Raw genomic sequence first — 13,924 nt, 5'->3', positions numbered from 1 at the left:
GTGGGTGTAATTGTGTCTTATGGGGACTGTTGTTGTCTCCCACTCAGTTAGACAAAAATTACAATTGAGTAACCATCAAAAAACTAAAAGCACATGGACAAAAAACACACCATGTAATCACACAGGAACAGTAACCAAAAAAAGAAAAAAGGGAAAAAGAAGAAGAAAAAACAAGAAAACCTGCAATATCTGGGGGTAGGGCACTAAGAGAAAAAAGATAGAGAAGGAAAAGCACTAAGAGAAAAAAGATAGAGAAGGAAAATAATGAAGAAAAGAAAATGGGAAAAATGCAAAATGAAAAACAAGAAACGGGGTTAATCATGAGAAAAAAAGGGAAAAAAAGGAAATAAATAAATAAATAAATAATTCAACCAGGAATAGGGAAAATAAAAGAAGCTGAAAACTAGGACCTGGGAGGGGAAGAATAAGATTAATAGTAAAAAGGACAAAAGTATTAATAATAATAGTTGTTTCAAAACAGACAAATACAAGCAAACTAATCACCAGAAAAAAGAAAAAAGAAAAAGAAAAAAATCAGTGGAGAACAGGGCAGGGCTCCCAGGCTCGGTCTGAGTGCACAGACAGCGATGGAGTTCCTGTGGGCCAAGAAGGTGGGGGTAGTGGGGGATGGTCGCACCTCCATTCACCAAGCGAGTGTAGGGTATAAGAGTAATAAGAGGAATGTCGCACCTTTTCAATCTTCAGGTCCAGAGTGTCCTTGGGGTTGCTGGAAAGCCAAACCTCTTCTTAAGCCCCTGGAATCTTGGAGAGCACTGTCTCTTTAAATATCCAAAATAGTCAAGCTGCTTGTAGCATTCAAAATGGCGGCAACCTCCGGACCGGCAAAAATCCATAGCTCAGCCTGCCTTTCTCTTCACCTTCTCCGTTTATTCCCCAGCCACCCTACACAGTCCTCCGTGTAGTCCCTGGCTAGCAGGGCTTATTTTTAGGTTAATTCTTAGGTCCTACCACCACCTGTGTATCTCCAAGCTGTCTGTGCCCTCAGGATTGCTCAGGATTGATGCCAGACCGCAGTTCCATCTGTCTCCTTTTTTGGTGTTTTCATGCAAATTCTTCTGCTAGTTTGGGTTTAGTCCACTTCTATATCCTTCCCTTCAAGGTTCAGGGGTCCAGGATTATCTTCTGTGTCTGTGTCAATTGGTTTCCCTTTTCTTTGTTGAAGAGGGTCTGTGCAGTCTTTCTGCCTAGTCCGCCATCTTACCGGAACCTCCCTGTTTTCTTTCTTGGTGCACCTTTATTACACAAATAATGTAACTGATACTTAATCAGTTACATTATAATGTCCTCCTTAACCTTTCCCTCATACTTTCCATCTATTTGCTCTTTGAATTGCATTCTGGGAAAAATTCTTAATTTGTCTTTCCAACATTATTTGGTTGAATCCATTTTGCTATTTAGTTGTGGTAGATATAGTTGTGTGTCAACTTGCCTGGGCCTGGTTGAGTGGCTGGGCAGCTGGTGGTAGTTATTCCCCATGATGAGACTGGCAATCAACTCCATGGTGGAATCTACCACAAGTAGCTGAGTAGCTGCCTTTGGGATGTGATCTGCTTCTTGTATATAAGGAAAAGTACTGGGAATGTTCTCTAGCCTATGGCACAATTGGATGCTGCATGTAGCTGTGTAGTTGCTCAGCAGCCTGCTATGTTCTGCCAACCTTGGGACTTAAAATGGATTTAAATTAATGACCTGCCATGTTGTTTGATAACATTGGGACTGTGCCTTTTTACTTGTCAACCTTGGGCTTCTCAGCCTCAGTAGCCAGCAGCTGTCTGAGCGAAGAGACACCTCTAGCTCCAGTGGGCCGGGAGCAGGAGGCAGAGCTGGACTCCAAGTTTGAGGGACTTTCACCCAGCCCCTAGAGCTTGGCACTTTGAACCTGGACTTAAAGCCTCCGAACTGTGAGAGAACAAACTCCTGTTATTAAGGCCATCCCATTTGTGGTATATTCTTGTCAGAGCAGTACTAGGTAATCAGAACATTAGTCTATCTATTTAGAATACTATTTTGATAATTAAATGTTAAATTTCCAAGATCTATAATTTATAAATAAATAACATGACCTAATTTTGTGATAGCAACATCCTGTCTAGTCTCTCTAAAAATATGTTATATTTCTTTAAAATAGTTTTTCTATTAACTTTCTTTACTCTGGTTGGTTGCTGTGATTGTTGAGTTTTGCAAAACTCTTTCATGGGATTAAGTTTCTTCAGATGTTTGTTAATTGCTCGTTGCCAGTTTATTCTTGTGTTTGAAAATCCTGTTTTCCTTTCTATGTTTGCTGCTTCTGATTAGAGGATCTTGTTTCAAGTTTTTGTGAGGAAAAGCTGGAGTAGATTCCAGGGAGATATATGGCAGTAGCAGAAATTTTGGTTGCTATGTCTTTCCCATCTGCTGGGATCAACAGGACTTAGAACATGCCCTGCTGCTCCAGTAAAATTGCTCACACACTGCCTATGGGCCCACCTCATGGCTCAGCCCCCTTCTGCTTTGTCTGTTCAGTCTGTGCTGTCCCAACCAATCCCAAGATGTTTGGCCAAGAGTCCCTCCCACTTCTTGCCTTTGTTGCCTATGAGTTTGGAGCCCCCAGAAACTGCTCTCCGTGCATTTGTTCTGAGTGGAGCTTTGTTAATTTTGTTTCGCTGTCCATCTGATCCCTCTGGAATCAGGTTTTCAAGTTCTTCCTCAAATTGTGAAATCAAAAGGTTGGGCAATCCTACTTCCGTAGTGATACTGCCTCGGAAACCCAAGGAGGGGTCGCTATGAGTCGGGGCCGACTCGACGGCACATAACAACAACAACAACAACAATTATATTTTTTTTCTTTTCTTTAATGTGCTATAATCAGCCTATTCTTTTAAATAAACATAATTTCTTTCTTTTCATGAGATACACATAATGAGAGACAGAAGTGGATGTTCAATTTACTATTTTTATAAAATGTGACATGCTTTCTCTGCTGTCAAGTCTGAACTTGTACAATAGTGAAAGGAAACTTCTCCTTGCTCTATTAAATACATCATTATTCAACATTTCTCCAGGAAGTGTTGTTATTAAGGAAGAGGGAAGAAAAGGAAGAAAGCCACAATAGTACTCTGCTTTTTGAAGCCTTACCATTATTTTCCTCGGAAGGAAGGTTGGGCAATCCTACTTCCGTAGTGATACTGCCTCGGAAACCCAAGGAGGGGTCGCTATGAGTCCGGGCCAACTCGATGGCACATAACAACAACAACAACAACAACACCATTATTTTCCAGCTTTCCTCCTCTTCTGTGCTCTCCCCTTCTCTCTTCCCACCTCCCCTCCCTTCCTCTCCTCTCCTTTCTTTTTCTTTCTCCAAAACTGCTTATTGAGCACTAATATGCTAGGCACCATTCTAAAAACTTTGGCTATATCAAGGAACCAACCAGATAAAGATCTCTTTCTTGTAGCTTAGGATTTTAGAGGGTAAAACCCTAATAAACAAGACAAATAAGTAAAATGAATACTATCTTTTTACAGAAATAATGACATATTGTACATTATTTTTCAAACTGTGCAAGCCCCTCATGCTTTAGTTTCATTTGTTCATTATGCATCTTACGTGTGTATTTACATAGACATGTTATATATGAAAAATATGGTAGTTTTTTAGATGATGATATAAATACTAAGAAGAAAAATAATAGCAGAGAAGGGAGAAAGGAAATTTTTAGGGTACAGAAATTATAATTTTGGAAACAATGCCAAGGAAGACCTCACGAAGAAGATGCTCTTTGAGATACGACCTGAAAGAAATGAGGGAACAAGGCATGTATGTATCTGAGGAGGAAGAATGCCAGGCAGAGGCAATGGTAAGTTCAAGGATCCTGTTTTAGTTTCCTAGTGCTGCTGTAACAGAAATATCATGAGACAAGTGAGTGGCTTTAAAGAACAGAATTTATTTTCTCACAATTTAGAAGGCTAGAAGTCTGAATTCAGAGCTTGCTGTCTATTGATCCTGGAGGAAGATCCTTGACTGTAGCCTCAGTGTTTCTCTGTTCCTTGGCAATCTTCAGGTGGTATCTATCTTATACATGTACCCACTGCCATTGAGTCGATTCTGACTCATAGTGACCCTGTAAGGCAGAGTAGAACTGCCCCATAGAGTTTCCAAGGCTGTAAATCTTTATGGTGGAAAGAAATTGCCTCATCTTTCTTCCACAGAGTGGCTGGTGGATTTGAACTGCTGACCTTTTGGTTAGCAGCTGAATGTTTTGACTACTGTGCCATCAGAACTCCTTCCTACCTACACATACACACATCTCATTGATGCTTGCTCTTATGTCTATTCTGCTCTTTTTATAACTCAGTAGTGATTAAGTTTAGGATATATGCTACACTTACATGCCTCTTAAATTTAACAAAGGAAACTATTTCAGAATGGGGTTACAACCACAGCTATAGGGGTTAGGATGCTGTATGGATTGAGTTGTGTCCTCCTGAAATATGTGTTGTAAATTCTATCCCCCATAGTGGTTATGACAGCTGGATCCAGGTAAAGGGAAGGGGAGCCCCCACCCAGGCAGGAAGTAGGAAGCCAGGGCTGACAGCCAGAATAGGTAGAGGGAAGGCCAGGAAGTGGGCAGAGAGGTTTGAAACAGCTAAGAGAGATGAACTTGTGTGTCAGTTTGTCCTGCTGTGGTGGCTTGCATGTTGCTGTGAGTCTGGAGCCTGTACCAGTAGTGTTTCAAACACCAGCAGGGTTGCCCATGTTGGACAGGTTTCAGTGGAACTTCCAGACTGAGATAGACTCAGAAGAAGGAAGAGACATCTACTTCTCAAAGAATTGGCCAGGGAAAACCTTATGAATAGCAGAGAAACACTGTCTGATACATTACTGGACAACTTTATGAATAGACCTGAAACATTGTCCAATAAAGTGCTGGAAGATGAGCCCCTCAAGTTGGAATGCACTCAAAATACAACTGGGTAAGAGTTGCCTCATCAGAGTAGAACCGCCCTTAATGATATGGACAAAGTAAGCTTTCGTGACCTCCATTTGCTGATATGGCACTACTCAAACTGAGATCAATATCCTCGGCATTAGTGAGCTGGAATGGACTGGTTTTGGCCATTTTGAATCAGACAACTATATGATCTACTATGCTGGGAATGACAAACTGAAATGGAGTGTGACATTCATCATCACAAAGAATGTTTCAAGATCTGTCCTGAAGTACAATGCTGTCACTGATAGGATAATATCCATATGTCTACAAGGAAGTCCAGTTAATACTATTATTATTCAAATTTACACACCAACCACCAAAGCCAAAGATGAGGAAATTCTGAATGTGGAAATTATTGGACAATATCATTAATATTGCACACAAGTAAAAATCTCACAGAAGATAATTCAAAAATGGTTGCAGCAGTATATTGACATAGAACTTCCAGAAATGCAAGCTGGATTCAGAAGAGGACATGGAATGAGGGATATCACTGCTGATGTCAGATGGATCTTGGCTCAAAGCAAAGAATACCAGAAAGATGTTTACTTGTGTTTCATTGACTATGCAAAAGCATTCAATTGTGTGGATCATAACAAATTATGGATAACATTGAGAAGAATGGGGATTCCTGAACAGTTAACTGTACTCATGAGGAGCCTGTACATAGACCAGGAGGCTGCTGTTCGAATAGAACAAGAAGATACAGCATGGTTTAAAATCAAGAAGAGAGTGTGTCAGGGTTGTATCCTTTCACCATACTTATTCAATCTGTATGCTGAGCAAAGAATCTGAGAAGCTGGACTATATGAAAAACATGGCATCAGGATTGGAGAATCATTAACAACACGTGATATGCTGACAATACAACTTTGTTTGCTGAAAGTGAGGATGGCTTGAAACCCTTACTGATGAAGATTGAAGATAGCAGTCTGCAGTATGGATTACACTTCAACATAAGGAAAACAAAAATCCTCACAACTGGGCCAATAAGCAGCATCACGATAAGTGGAGAAAAGATAGAAGTTGTCAAAGACTTCATATTACTTGGTTCTATAATTAACACCAATAGAAGCAGCAGTCAAGATGATGTACAGCACTGCGCAAATCAGCTGCAAAAGACCTCTTTCAAGCACTTAAGAGCAAAGATGTCTCCTTGAAGACTAAAGTACACCTAACACAAGTCATTTTTTTCTTTTGTTTTTTGAGATTGTGTCCATCTTTGAAATTTATTTACTCATTCCTTGTCACCAGTGGCATTCTCTTGGAATTTTTCTTTCTTTTTTTTTTTTTTTTTTTTTAACTCTGCTTTGGGTAAAATTTATAAAGCAGAATTTGTTTTGCATTCACCAGTTCGTGTACATTTGGTTTCACTCTCTGATTACCCTCCCTAATCCAAACCCACTCTCCTCCTCTCCCTTCCCAGTGACCCCCCATAAGGTGCCATTCTTAGTTATGCACTCCTGTTTATCCAGCTTTTCCTCTGTGTGAATGTTCTCCTCTGGTGCCCCATAGACAACTGCTCCAAGGGATGCATCTCCATAGAGTATGTGGGTGCCTCATCCTGGGTTGAGTGGTCTGCATGTACATCTTGTTGACCAGCCCTTGGGAGTGAGTTTTATCCCAGGCCTGAAGTGTATCCCAGGGCCATAGTCTTGTAGGTCCCACAAGACTCCATCCAAACAGTAATTCTGTTTTTGAATTTTGTTCCATGTTTTTCCTTCCACTCTATCCAGGATCTCCAGTTTTGATCCCTTCCTGAGTGCTTGCACTTGGTAGCCAGGCACCATCTAGTTCTTCAGGTCTCAAGATTTCATATCCTAGGGCAAATTGTTTCCAAATGCCTGTGGTTTTCTTCACTCTTCTCTTCTGATGAAAGGAGACCTTTGGCTGCATTTTAGGTGGCCACTTGAAAGTTTTTAAGACTCCAGTCGCTACTCACCAAAGTAGGTTGTGGAACAAGATTTTTATGTATTATGTTGTTCCAATTGAGCCTGGTGTCCCCCAGTACTTAAGGTCCTGATTCGGCAGATCCAGTGGTTCTCTTTCCCAAGATGTCTGGCTGTCTATGAGGGATTGCTCCGTGTCTGTCTTCTGTTGCTTCTGTATTGATTGTGGTTATTTTGTGTCACTAGTATCTATGCAAGATTATTCTCAGCTGAATCTATCATTGGTCTAGCGTATATTCCTGTTCCCTGAACCCCATCTGATCTTCTCAGTTGTCTATGTATTTATCTGTAGCTTGGTGTTTGGTATTAGTGGTAATTCAGTATTGTGAATATACTGGTATTAGCCTCTGACTTTTTTATCTTATGTGCACAATTTGGTTTCCTCCTTTTTCCCAATGTTATCATGCTGGTCACAGACTCTTTCCATATCATCCCTCCCCTTCCCCAACTCAGCATGTGGCCCCCAACTAGTCCAAAATTTTCCCCACCTCTTCCCTCCCATCCCTGGTAACCTACAAAGTGAGTTCCCTTCCCTAAGCAAACCCTTCCTTGACTTTTTACACTAAGGGGCTCATATAATATTTGTCCTTCTGCAATTGACTTATTTCACTCAGCGTAATGTCCTCCAGGTTCATCCACCTTGTGAGATGATTCACATATTTCTTTAATGTAGCATAGTACTCCATTGTGTGAATGTACCATAATTTGATTATTCATTCATCTGTTGATGGTCATTTAGGTTGTTTCCATCTCTTTGCTATAGTGAATTGTGCTGTGATGAATATGGGTGTACGTATGTCTGTTCATGTCCTGTCTCTCACCTCTTTAGGATATATTCCTATTAATGGAATTGCTGGTTCAAAAAGTATTTCTGTTTTCAGTTTTTTAAGGAAATGCATAGCAATTTTCACAATGCTAGTATTGTTTAAGAGTCCCACCAGCAGTGTGGTGCAACCTCACCAGCATTTGTTATTTTCTGTCCTGTTGAACTTTGTTATTATTGCTGGGGTGAGATGATATCGCATAGTTGTTTTGATCTGCATCTCTCCAATGGCTAAAGATTGTGAGCAATTCCCCATATGTTTTTGTTGGCTGCCAGTATATTGTCTTTAATGAAGTGTCTGCTCATGTCCCTTGCCCATTTTTGAATTGGATTGTTTGTCTTTTTGGCACTGAGGTGTTGAAGTTTCTATAAATTTTGGAGATAAGTCTTTTGTCAGAAATGTCATAGGCAAATATTTTCTCCCAATCTGTAGGTTCTTTTTCTACCCTTTGGGAGAAGTCTTTCTATGCACATAAGTAGTTAATATTTAAAAGGTCCCAGCTTCTCTTTCACCTCCTGTGCATTCTGGGTTATGCTTGATAGTCTGTTTATGCTGTAAATTAGGCTTCCTTGATTTGCCCCTATTTTATCATTGATGTTTTATAGTTTTGAGTTTCACATTTAAGTCTTTGATCCTACTTGAGTTTGTTTTTGTGTCTGGGGTGAGGTTTGGGTCTTGTTTCATTTTTCTGCAAGTGGATATCCAATTTTCCCTGTACCATTTGTTAAAGAAATTATCTCTTTCCCATTAAATGTATTTTGGTCCTTTGTCAAAGATCAGCTGTCCATAGATGGACGGGTCTATTGCTGAGTTTTCAATTCTGTTCCATTGGTCTATGTGTCTATCATTGTACCATTACCAGGCATTTTTGACTAATGGGGCTGTATAGTAGGTTTTGAGATCTGGGAGCATGAGACCTCCCACTTTGTCCTGCAGTAGTGCTTTGCTTGTCTGAAGTTTCTTTCCTTTCCATATGATATTAGTAATTGGTTTTCCCATATCCTTAAAAAAATATTTGTATCTGGACCATTGCATTAAATGTATAGACTGTTTTGTGCCATACTGACATTTTCACAATATTCAGTCTTCCTATCCTTGAACAAGGGAGGTTCTTCCATTTATGTACATCCCTTGTTGTTTCTTGTAGTAGTGTTTTATAGTTTTCTTTGTATAGGTCTTTTGTGTCTCTGGTAAGATTTATTCCTAAATATTTTATCTTTTTGGTAGCTATTGTTAATGTAATGGTTTTCCTTATTTCTTTTTCAGAGGCTTCTTTGTTATTGTAGAGGAATCCAACTGATTTTTGTATGTTGACCTTGTATCCTGCCACTTTGCTGAACCTCTTTTTTTTTTTTTAATAGTTATTTTTTCTAAGTCTTTTGGGTTTTCTATATATAGGATCATGTAATCTGCAAATAGATATAGCTTTACTTCTTCTTTGCCAATTTGGATGTCTTTTATTTCTGTTTCTTGCCTTACTGACCTGGGTAAGACTTCCAATACAATGTTAAATGGAAGTGGTGATAGAGGGTTTCCTTGTCTAGTAAGGGGAATGCTTTGAGTCTTTCTCTGTTAACAGTAATGTTGGCTGTTGGCTTTGCTTATATGCCCTTTATTATGCCGAGGAATTCCCCTTCTATCCCTATTTTGCTGAGAGTTCTCAATAGAAACAGATGTTGGGTTTTATCAAATGCCCTTTTCTGCATCAATTGATATGATTATATGGTTCTTTTGTTTTTTTTATGCAGTGGGTTACATTTATTGTTTTTCTGATGTTGAACCATCCTTGCATACCAAATATGAATCCCACTTGGTCAGGATGTATTATTATTATTATTTACATGTTGTTGGCCTCTGAAGGCTAGGATTTGGTTGATGAATATTGTGTCTATATTCATGAAGGCTATTGGTCTGTAGTTTTCCTTTTTAGTGGTGTTTCCATTTTAGTGGTAATACCTGGGTTTGGTATCAGTGTTATACTTACTTCATAAAATGAATTTGGAAGTATTATGTCTTTTTCTATGTTGTGGGATAGCTTAAGTAGTATAAGTATCAACTCTTTCCTGAATATTTGATAAAATTCTTCAGGAAGCCATCATGGCCAGGACTTTTTTTGTGGGAAGTTTTCATTATGACCTGTTCAATTTCTTCCTTTGTTACAGGTCTGTTAAGAGTATTCTATCTCTGACTGGTATAGTTTAGGTAGGTCTTGTGTTTCTAGAATCTTGTCCACCTCTTCTAGGTTCTCAAATCTGTTGGAATACAGTTCTTCATAATATTCTGTCAGTCTCTTTTCTGTTTCAGCTGGTTCTGTTTTTGTTTATTATTCTTATTATATGTATCTTCTCCTTCTTTTCTTTTGTTAGATTTGCCAATAGTTTGTCAATTTTGTTAATCTTTTCAAAGAACCAGCTTCTTTCGTTTTTCTCTATTGTTCTTTTGTTTTCTGTTTCATTTATTTCTGCTCTGATCTTTATTATTTCCTTACTTCTGGACACTGTAGGTTTCTTTCATTGCTCTTTTTCTAATTGTTGGAGTTGTTGAGTTAGAGTGTTGATTTTACTTCTTTTCTCTTTTTTGATGTGTGTATTAATTGCTATAAATTGACCTCTGAGTATTGCTTTCGCTGTGTCCTACAGGTTTTGTAAGATATATCTTCATTCTTGTTTGTTTCTAGAATTTTGTTTATTTAACACTTTATTTATTCTATTCCCCAGTACTTTATGAGCAGTGCATTATTCAACTTCCATTTGATGTTTTTTTCCTTGATCTTCCTATTATTAATTTCTAATTTTATAGCACTGAGGTCTGAGAAAATGCTTTGTAGTATTTCAATGTTTTTAATTTATTGAAGCTTGTTTTATATCCTAACATATGATCTATTTTGGAGAATGACCCATGTGCACTGGAGAAGGATGTGAATTATGCTTTTGTTGGGTGGAGTGCTCTGTATGTCTATGAGGTCAAGTTGGTTGATTGTGTTGTTGACTTCTGTATCTTTGTTGAGGGTTTTTTTTTTTTTTTTTAATTGATCTGTCCCTCCTTGAAAGTGGTATATAAAAGTCTTCTACTACTATTGTAGAGTTGTCTATTTTTCCTTTCAATTCAGTTAGTATTTGCTTCATGTATTTTGGTACACTTTTATTGGGTGCATAGATATTTATTATGGTAATGTCTTCTTGGTCAATTGACCCTTTCAGCATCATATAGTGTCCTTTATGCTGCTTTTCACCTTGAAGCCTATTTTGTCAGAAATAAATATTGCCACTCCTGCTCTATTTTGGTTACCATTGGCTTGCTATATTTTTTCCATCCCTTAACTTTTAATTTGTTTTTATGTTTGTGTTTAACGTGGGTCTCTTATAGGCAACATATTGATGAGTCTTCTTTTCTTATCCAGTCTGCCACTCTCTTTTTCTTGACTGGTGCATTTAGTCCACTCACATTGAGTGTAATTAGTGACGGATGTGTATTGATTGCTGTCATTCTATTTTTTTTTTTTTTTTTGTCGTGTTGTTGGCGATATACTTGGTCCAAATACTTTTCTGTGTTGAGTTCATTTTGTTATCAAGTGTTTTCTCTCATTTCTTCCTTATTGTTGGTTTTGTGCTTACTAAGCCCATATGTTTTCCTTTTTTCTGGGCTTGCTTAGGAAGATTGTTAATTTTCTCTTTGGTTACCTTGGAGTGAATTCTTGTCTCTATAATTTTGGAACAATATGTTCTATAAGGACATTGTCTTATTTTCCTTCCATTTGGAAATTTTACACCTAAAACTTTTATTCTGTCTATTTGCCTTGCTGCTGATGTCATCTGCAGATTGACTCCCTTGTTTATTTGTGTAGAATGTTCTATGAGCTTACTTTGAGCATCAATTTCTGATTTGGTTTTAGTGTTGATGTCATGTCTCCTGATTTTAATTTGTTGTTCTCTGTTGTGGGTTCTCTATTGGAAGGACTTCCTTAAGCATTTCTTGTAGGGTTGATTTGGTTTTCACAAAATACATTAATTTCTTTTTGTCTGAGAATGTCTTGATTTCACCCTCATGTTTGATGGACAATTTGGCTGGATATAGAATTCTTGGTTGGAAGTTCTTTTCCTTCAGTGTTTTATATATGCCATCCCATGCCCTTCTTGCCTGCATGGTTTCTGCTGAGTAATCAGAACTTAGCCTTATTGCTTGTCCATCATAGGTGACATTTCTTTTTCTCCCAGGCTGCTTGCAAGATTTTTTTCTTTGTCTTTGGTTTTGGAGAGTTTGATTATGATGTCTTGGTGACTTTCTCTTGGGATCTATCCTTATGGGGTTTGTTGAACTTCTTGGACAAATATCTTTTCTTTCTTCATGATATGGATGATGTTTTCTGTTAGCAAGTCTTCCACAATTTTCTCAGTGTTTTTTCTTTTTTTTCTTCTTCTTGTTCTGGTATTCCACTGAGGTGTATGTTGTTTCTTTTCATGTCATCCCATATAACTCTTAGGTTCTCTTCATTTCTCTTAAATCTTTCTTCTGATTTTTCTTCATACAGGCTTGTGTTAAGGGATTTATCTTCTAGTTAGGAAATGCATTCTTCAGCCAGTTCTAGCCTATTCTTCTGTGCTTTCACTGTGTTGTGTAATTCGGTAATTTTAGTGTTCATCTTCTGGATTTCTAACTGCTGTTTTTGTATGAGTTCTGATTGTGTATTAATCTTGTTATTTTGTTCTTAAATGGTTTTCCTGAATTCTTCCAGGGTACTGTCTGTGTTCTCCTTGGTTCTATTTGTGGATTTCTTGAGTTCTTGTAGAGTTCTATAAACATATCTTCTAAATTCCTTCTTGGATAATTCTATCACCTCTTCTTCCTCCATGTTTAATGAGTTTTTAGTCTGAGATTTTATTTCTACTGTCTTGTCCCATTTTTTTCTTTGACTTGAGATAGACTCTTGTTTCCTAAACATCTTCAAAATGTCAATGAAGTTGTTCAATGAACTTACTGTCTTTAACTGTTAGTTATGTATTGATTTGTTTTGCCTTGATTTTATGTTTAAATATATTTGCAAGGGTGGAGCTGGTGTGTTTTATTTTTTTAGTTATTTATTCAGGTGTGCTGGGTTGCTCTGTACTTGTCTTTGTGTTGATGGAATCACTGTAGGGAATGTGGATGCAGGTCTCTGTTCTCCATGAAGTGGATTTAGATTTGGGATGAGGAGGTGTTGTGGTGGCTTAATATGGTTCTTCTATTGGGTGAGGCAGGGGAGAAGGGGAAAAAGAGGAAGAAAAGAAAAAGAAAAAGAAAAAAAGAAGCAAGTCCTCACTTGCCGTGTTTCTGTAATCACTGCTGGTTCCAGAGTTTTGTTCTGAGTCTGCGTGGGAAGGCTACCAATGATGCCATTTTGTTGTCACTCACAGACCTGCAGTTCAAAATTGGCAAGGACCCCAATGATTAGGGGGCCATTCCTTTCCACTTGGGTCAGAAATCTGCAAAAAAACTGTACTCCAGTCCACTCTGTGCTAAAAAAAGCTGTCATGGAATAGCTGAATTCAAGTCTTGCACTGTGAGCTCATCCCAGGGCCCACCTACCTGTGGTGAGTTTCCTCCCTTCCCCATTTCTGCTTTTGACTCAGTGATGACCTGAGCCACAGGGGTTTCTGCTCTGTTTCTCAGAAGTGTTGTCCACTTACTCAGCTCAGTTCCCAAGGTTATCGTCAGAAGCTAGTGTTGTGGGTAGTCTGAGTCCCCAAAGCCATTATTGGTTCCCTGGTGTCTCTTTTTTTTCTTTTTTCCTCTGCAGCTTTCTCTGGTATCCTTAAAAGAGTTTTCCACTTCTCCTTCTCTCTGTCTCACCTGTTGGCTGGACAGGTGTGTTTATTTTGACTTTTCTTGGCTGTTTACCCTGCTTTTTTCCCTCCTTCTCCACTAAATCTGGCTTTCTGTACCTTAATGAGTGTTGACTTCCCCAGAATCCCTGCTTCAAACTGCTGCACCTAGTTTTTTAGGCATTAAGATGCAAGAGGGAACAAATGTGTGGGCTACAGGTATGACACCATCTTCCAATCTTTTTTTTTTTTTTTTTTAATTAGGATTTGGGTGGAGATTTACAGAGTAAATTTGCTTTTCATACAACAGTTCACATATACTTTGTCTCATGTCATTGACCAAAATTTACAATGCAGCAGCT

This window comes from Orycteropus afer, unplaced genomic scaffold (genome assembly GCF_000298275.1).
Source record: "Orycteropus afer afer isolate SDZICR_OR568_19922 unplaced genomic scaffold, OryAfe1.0 scaffold00131, whole genome shotgun sequence".
Taxonomy (NCBI): Eukaryota; Metazoa; Chordata; class Mammalia; order Tubulidentata; family Orycteropodidae; genus Orycteropus; species Orycteropus afer.
The sequence above is the reverse complement of the archived record's forward strand: the minus strand, read 5'-3'. Positions refer to the sequence as shown.